At 48.0% G+C, this 8121-nt stretch overlaps 1 pseudogene; it reads left to right on the top strand.

The window, feature by feature from the left end:
• Nucleotides 1-183: 183 nt before the first annotated feature.
• Nucleotides 184-7323, top strand: LOC120675037 (annotated as a pseudogene).
• The last annotated feature ends 798 nt before the right edge of the window (nt 7324-8121 follow it).

Genomic DNA, 8121 nt, shown 5'->3' on the forward strand with positions numbered 1-8121 from the left:
ATGGATATGCATAAACTCCGTTTGCCTGGTACACAGTGACTTCTTCAACCACGCAAAAAAACTCATCTCCAACAGACGGAGGCGGAGGCAAAGGCAAAAGCAACCGGACAACTGCCGGTGTTCCTCCCGCGCGCCGCTCGTGAAGGCCGTCGGACCGCCTCACCACGACCTCGCCGCAAGATCATGGGCTCCCGGCTTCCGAGGCGCCCGAGGAACGGCAGCGCGCGGCTCTTCCTGCGCTCCGGGTTGGGCGCGGGGGCGCCAGCCGCGGCGGCCGCGACGGCGACGACCTCCTTGGCGAGGCGCGCGTCCCCGCGCAGCACCGGCGCCGCGGGCTCCCGCCGCGCCCCGTCCCCATCCGCCTCGCCGCCGCCGAGGGAGACGAAGGAGAGGACGGAGCGGAAGAGGAGCAGCAGCGAGGAGGGAGCGGACAGGAGGAGGCCCGCCGCGGATCCGCGGCCGGCGAGCTCGCGGCCGGCGAGCCCGAGGCCGGCCGACCCGAGCCGCTGCGGGCGGAGCTCAAGGCGGCGGACGGGCCGGCGGCAGAGGAACAGGAGGAGGCCTGCCGCGGATCCGCGGCCGGCGAGCCCGAGGCCGGCCGACCCGAGCCGCTGCGGGCGGAGCTCAAGGCGGCGGAGCTCGAGGCCGCCATGGGCCTCCGTTGCTCGAGGTCCAGGGGCCCGGAGCGGAGAGGGAGGGAGGGGGCGGCGGGAGGACGGGCCGACGGCGGAGGAACAGGAGGAGGCCTGCCGCGGATCCGCGGCCGGCGAGCCCGAGGCCGGCCGACCCGAGCCGCTGCGGGCGGAGCTCGAGGCCGCCATGGGCCTCCGTTGCTCGAGCTCTAGGGGCCCGGCGCGGAGAGGGAGGGGGCGGCGGGAGGACGGGCCGGCGGCGGAGGAACAGGAGGAGGCCCGGCGCGGAGAGGGAGGGAGGGGTCGGCGGCGACCGCGGCTCGCCTGCCCCGCGGGCTGTATGCCTTCGAGGAGAGAGGAGAGGTATTTTTACCTCTCCTCTCTCCTCACGAAGCAAAATGCGTCGCCTTTTGCAGGTGCTGTTGGACGAGGGATCGGCGATGCACAGTATCATCTCGGAGGCATATATCCTTTTGCGGATTGCTGTTGGAGTCAGTCTAATAAGGGTGTTGGCTTGCATTTGCAAGTCCTACACACAAACATTTGCTGATGTGCGTAGTGCAGTGTAGAGGCTCGCTCAAGCAAGCGTTTTGGAAGTTCATGGATGGGGAGCGGGAGCGCCACTATCTAGTGAAAAATCCTCCGAACCTGCAATTTTTTTCTCGTATGAAATATCCGCTGCGCCAGTCAGATATCTACCTTTTGTAAATGTTAAAAAAGTTCAAAATATCAGGATTCAGAACAGGCCAAAGACGGCCGCAAACCGCAAATGCTCCTGTCAGCTCCGTAGCAGTTCGTTTCATCGAAGGTTACTCTGCATAGCGCGTCTCCATTGCATCATCGTATCAGCTCGTGACACTCCGCGGATCTACCGCAAAGTTAGTCTAGTCTATCCTTAAACCCTAGGAGGCGCACTGGCAAAAGAAAAGCTAATCTTTGCTTACCTACCAATACGCCTGTGATAGGCGGTGCCATCAGCCGCTTCAGGTAGCAACAGGATGCTTTTCCGGAGACAGCCCCAGCCCAGCGCAGCCTTATCTCTCGCCTCACTCAACTACTCCTCAGATCAGGCTGTCGCGGTCCGATGGCAAAGCGCCAATACAGATATGGCCGCACACGCACGCAGCCGTAGTGCATGCTCATCTGAACCCCCAACTGAATCAGAGCCACAACAAAAGCGCCGTCGTCAGTGCAGCACGAACTCCTCCTTTCCTACTCGTAGCTTCCAGATTAAACGTGTGCGCAGTAAAACTAGCAAAGCGATCAAATGCAGGGGCAGGATCAGCAACCTCTTGTCGTGATCTGCATAGTTTATCTGGTCAGGTTAGATGTTTGTGTGTGTGTGCCTGTTTAGGGTGTGTTTAGTTAGCGAATTTTTTTGAGTTTGGCTACTGTAGCCATTTTGTTTTTATTTAGTAATTAGTGTCCCATCATAGACTAATTAGGCTCAAAAGGTTCATCTCATCATTTCCAGCTAAACTATGCAATTAGTTATTTTTTTAGACTACATTTAATGCTCCATACATGTGTCCAAAAATTCGATATAACGGAAAATTTTGAATTTTTTTTGGAACTAAACAGGGCCTAATCCGGAGCCCCTGCATATGTTCACCTCGGATTGCGAGGTTGAAAAGCCGTGCATGGACATGGACACCAACTACTGATGGCAATGTCATTTTTGTGATGGCGCTGTTCCTTTTTAAAAGATGGCTTTGGTGGTGCTGTTGAAAGCTGAAACAGTGACCTTGGGCTTATCAGCTTGCTCCTTATTAGTAGTTCATTTGTTAGTCTGCCTCCTCGTGTGCAAGCACAGCTTAGCCAAAATTTGTTTGGACGACATTCAAGATGGGAATGGGCCGATCCGGCCCTCGCCTTGGACCCGGCCCTATGGCTTCGAGGCCAATTCTAGGGGTCATGGGTTGACCCATTTTTCCTAGATGTTATGGTTTTGATGGTTTATTGGGTATTTTGAGTCGACCCAAATATTTTTTATAATCCTAAACCATGAATACTATCAACACTTTTAGAAAAGATAAGATTCAAGATTAAAACATATCACAATAATATATTTTATCTCATCAAATATCCAAGTTTTCTCATCAAGTATCCAAGCTGCATGCATGCACGCATCAGGGATAATCTCAAGCGAATCTCCGATAAGGATCAGCTGATCACCAAATTCTAGTTTAACAAGGATACAGATCCCCCGAGAGCGTTGTTACCGTCGCCTTTTTGTCGCGTGTAAGCTCCGCACAGCTGCTACGCCAGGCTTGCTGTGGTATTCCAAGTCACCGGCGAGATATTTCTTGGTGGGGCCGGGGCGTTTTGTATCTTACTGCTTCTTTCCCTTTCCCCGGGATAAAATAAAATGAAAAAAAAAATCCTGCGTGTACCGGGCCAAGGGCGCGGGCCCCGCCTCGAGGAGGGATTACGTGGGGCCATGTTGGATGTGTGCACGTTCCGTTGGCCGCGCCCCTACAGAACGCGATACCTCTTACGTGTCAGAATCCGTGCCAGCAATTCAGAAGCCGCCACGCATCACAGCCTCGCACCTCAGCAAGTGTAGTTGGCATAAAGTACTCAGTTTGTGTTGCGGGAACTTTTTTACTCCTATGATGGAGTCAGGAGATCGAACTCGTGGCAAGAAAAAATGAAAAAAATGGCAGAACGTGTCACTTGGGTGGTGCTCTGAACCTGAGCTAGCGGAGGGAGTGAAAAACAGAGGCCGATGATTGTTTGTAGCAAGTAGGCTGAACACTGGTATATCGCCACGCCAACCGACCGATCGACTTGGGGAAAAGAAGCGAAAAGGGAGCTAGGTGAGTGCTTGATCGAGGAATCCATTCCCGTTTCGCAATCCGCAGCGACTGTGTTCAATAAGGATCATCACGCGGAAGCAAGTCGCGTCCGTCCTCTCCAGAATATTCTAACAGCCCCCCAGCTGCTTTGTGCTCGGAATCGAGATAGATAGGCTCGAGGCCCGACTCGAAGCGCTAGCGGACCCACTAGGGTGATCAGAGGCCGATCACTCGGATTACCAGAGGCGACGGGCATGAGCTAAACGAGCTTGTGGCGGAGCGCGCAGGCCGCAGCTCGTGGCTGTGAGACGGCCATCGATCGGTGGCTGTCTCGTCGTGGTCTCGTCGCCGGCCGATCGATCGCGCCCCCAGAAACTTCGCTCTCGGACTCGACTACTTCCCGTCCCGGGTCCCGTCGCGGCACCGTCGATCTGCTTTCCCGGCGGCAAATCAATCGCGTCGGGGATTATCCCCTCGAACCCCGACCTCGCAATCTGCCAAAAAAAGGGGCGTCGGATTGGCAATGGAAGCTCTTGGCCAGGAGGCGCGGGGAGGGCCCTTTCCCCGGATCCTTCCGTGTCGGCCATTCGACGGTGTGCTGGTACGGCGGCTGGGAGGTAAAACAAGTCCTACTCAGCGCCCACCGTAGGTAAGTACCGGAGCGGGGGAAAACGACGTCCACCGACTGTAACAGCGTCTCACTGGCAAACGTTCACCGGCGTCTTGTCGCGCGGTGACGGACGAGAACGGCGCGCGGCGGTCCTTCGGCAAAAAAAAAAAAAATCAAAAACCGGATCGCCGCGGCCGGCGCTGGGGCGAGCGCCGCGCCTCCCGCCGACCCACCGCCGGCGCCGGGGGCGAGCGACGGCCCCGCCGCCGGCCTCGCCGTGCGTCCCGCCGCCGGACCCGCCGACCCCGCTGCACCTCCCGCCGCCGATCTCCGCCGCGCCTCCCTCCGCCAGACCCGCCGGGAGAGGTCGGCATCTGATGGAGAACAGAGGAAGGAGAAAGGTGGAAGGGAAGGTGGGCAACGACCAGCAGGCGATAAAAGAGATGGGGGAGTGGGTGGTGGGCCCCGCCATGTGAGAGGGTCTGTGGGAAAAAATCGACCACTCGAAGAAATGTTTACGGTCGCTTGTAGATTCAACATTGGGAACTGCTTTGATGGTGTCCACGATATAAGTATACTATAAAATCAAATTTTTTGTTTTCTTTGCGACTCATAAAATCAAATCTTTTTGGTATGAATTGATGTATAAATATATATTAGGCTATGGTGTGCTCGGCTCCAGCAGCCACTCGGTTGCAGGGCGCAGACGCGGCCCATTAGCTTGGGAGCTGCAGCTGCCGGTCGGCTGCTACAGTTGGAGGAGCGGCTGCAGCACCCGCAGCCACAACTACAGCGTGCAGCCGAGCAGGATCTATATCTTTGTTGGATGATACTTAATACCTTTAGATATTTGTAGATAATTGAAATTGCTTCATAGTGGTGTAGCCAACTGCATGTAAAGATAACACGTGTATATATAACCAACAATACTCAATCACCTGACAGGTAAGAAAATAATGTTGGGTAATACATTCCTTGGTGGGTTAAGCAAATTGTCAAGGACACAAACTCCTGACCGGAAACCCATCGACAATACATTCCTTGGTGGGTTAAGCAAATTGTCAAGGACACAAACTCCTGACCGGAAACCCATCGACAATACATGTCAAACTCATCTTGTAAATATGACCATCTAGCAGTCGACAGTAATATATCATCATCCATAGAATTACTATTGGGCCATTAGTAAAGGGTGAATTCCTCATCCCTAATTAACAGTGTTCAAAGGGAGCTTACTTGTCAGCCATTCGTAGGACGATAATAGCAAGATATTGCATATCAAATTGAGTACATGAAATATTTTGGTTAGGATTTCATGTAGACACAAGCTATACTTAAATCCTTGCAAATAATGAAGGAAGATTGTAAACCTATTGTTTAATCGGATGTTAATTATACCATAAATAAAATATATAGTATGGGGGGTGCATATATTGAGAACTAATCTGTATATAAATAGGACAATTCCATTACATAGGTTTGCATTTGGGTTGTTTGCTACTCCATAATCATCAACATGGGAAAATTTCTCCTCTGCCTAGTGTTTTCGGCCATTCTAGTTTTTGCTCACAACACAGTAGCTTGTTGTGTTTATGCTTCAAATGAGGTAAGTCCATAAATGATAAATCAATCCCCCCTCTCAAATATTATGTAAAAAAGGTGCATAACCGTATATAATTATTATTTTTTTGTTAGAAGTATTCATTTTTGGTTATATAATTTGATATCTTGAACTACATACTGGAAAATATGAATTAATACTAATTTATGTATATCATAGCCTTAGTCTAATTTGAAACTTCAAATTGAACCCACTATCATTGAGATTAGTGAAGAGATAAATTATTTCCATATTTATCCATTGGCTTGATTGTAGGGCAAGCTTTGTGGTGCTTCTCTAGGGGATGATGTTGACCAATCACACTATATGGATCTATTTTTCCATACGATCATGAATGAATCATGCTCAATGCAACGATCCAATGATAAAAATGCAACACAATTTGAGACTGGGGCAGTGCCCAATTATGTAAGCTTTTAATACTTATAGCTTGGATTGTTTTCTTAGTAGTAAGAGTTGTCAATGAAATGATTCAAAAACTAAAACGTGGAGACACTAGAAGCTAATGTCGAGCTGATATAAAAAATAGTTTGTTACACAACTTTTATTATATTTTTTATTCAGATGGCAGCACATGTAATGAACTCACAAAGTTACTATGGAATTCAAGCAACAAGTGATGTGTACGGTGTTCGAGTAGACAAAGATGAAAAGAGTGGAATATTTGTTCAACTTTACAACCAAGGATATGGAAGATCAAATCATAATGCTATAAGTGTTGGATGACATGTAAGTGTCGTTGATGCTAATTTATTTGATTGCGCTTTGAGCATGTACACCTAAATTATTTTATAGCTTGCGAAAAGAAATCCTTGCATCCACATCAGTACTTATTTCTTGCGAAAAGCAATACTGAGTTTTCCACTATGTTTCTCATGGTCATACTATCTATGTTGTCTTCTATAGGTTTATCCAGCCTTATATGGTGATTCTGAGACTCATTTTTATGTTTATTGGACAGTAAGACACCTTCTCTACTTTGTTAAATATGTTTCCTTTTGTTATTAGAGCTAACTTCCTTACATTCAAATTCTAGCGTGATGGTTACCAAAAGACAGGTTGCTACAATTTAAATTGTCCTAGTTATGTGCGTGAAGCTAATGTAAATATAGTTCCCGGAGTTACCATCGATGCAGTTTTTGACCCTAATGGAGTCAAGCGCACCATCATCGTAAAATTATTTAAGGTACTAAGAAACTTATGTCTATCCTAACAGTAGTTATGAGGTCAACATACTTATCATTATCTTCCACAGTAAACATTATGATTTGATGTATCTTTTCATCAATACCCCCTTCACATCTTTAACAAAACTAGGATGGCGTTGGAGATTGGTTATTGCATGTTGGATTTGACTCAGAACCATATTTATTTGGGTGATTTCCTAAATCATTATTCGGTGGTCTTGGAGATAAAGCATATACCATAAGACTTGCTGGATTTGTGCAGACACATATACCCCATTTGGCCCCAATGGGGAGTGGATTCCTACCCAACAATATAAAATCTGCATCATTGAGCAATATACAACTCATTGATCAGAATGGCCAAGCATCGAAGGTTCAACGAGATCATCCTGTAGTTATTGATGATGGGAATATATATTCGGCATCCCCGATCAATGTTGAGGGGAAGTTCACCTATGGTGGGCCTTTAGGATAAGAAACAAGCAAAGTCCATATTAACTATTGGAACTGGAATAAGATTACATAATCCTTGCTTACAGCTTATCTTTATGATTAACATGTGGTTAGTGATATTCATCAATACTAGTATGCAGAATAACCATGTCACCTCTTCAATTTGGTAATACAATTTGCACCATCACACTTAATAACCCTCCTTTTATTTATTTTAATCAAAGAGTAGAAAATGTTTAGGGCCGGTGTTTCTGAAATTGGCTCATAGCGATCCGATTAACCTAATATTCACATGGCGACGGTGCACGACAATCTCATATCTTTTAGTGATTGGACTAAATGAAGGTTATTGAGCAGATGGTCTCTGCTACTGACCAGTTCTTTCGTGCATATGTAGCAAGATGCTTGTGCGTTGCCACTGGTAATATAATTTTTTTCTGAACATATATGAGCGGACCATCAACTTTGTGCCGTGACCGCGCGAAGCATTGATTGTCCAGGTTCCGATCAGTGATTTGTTCGTTTCTGATAATGAAACTGATTGATTTGTCCGTGTTCTGATTAGAATTTCAATTGAAGGACCATGGAATCATTGCTTACTTTAGAACTGATATGTATGGTATTACTCATCAAGCATCAATTCTACATTGTTTCGGACTTCTGGTTCTTCCGAGTCCACCTATCAACAACATGTGAGTTACCAAAAATCAATATACCGCAGAAATAGTATGTTTTTTTATAAATAAAAAGTAAAGATAAGTATATAGGGTAAAGATACTAAGGCCAGTTTGTTTTCAATTTCTTCGGATCCCATTTTACG

Source organism: Panicum virgatum, chromosome 5N, assembly GCF_016808335.1.
Source record: "Panicum virgatum strain AP13 chromosome 5N, P.virgatum_v5, whole genome shotgun sequence".
In the NCBI taxonomy this organism is placed as follows: Eukaryota; Viridiplantae; Streptophyta; class Magnoliopsida; order Poales; family Poaceae; genus Panicum; species Panicum virgatum.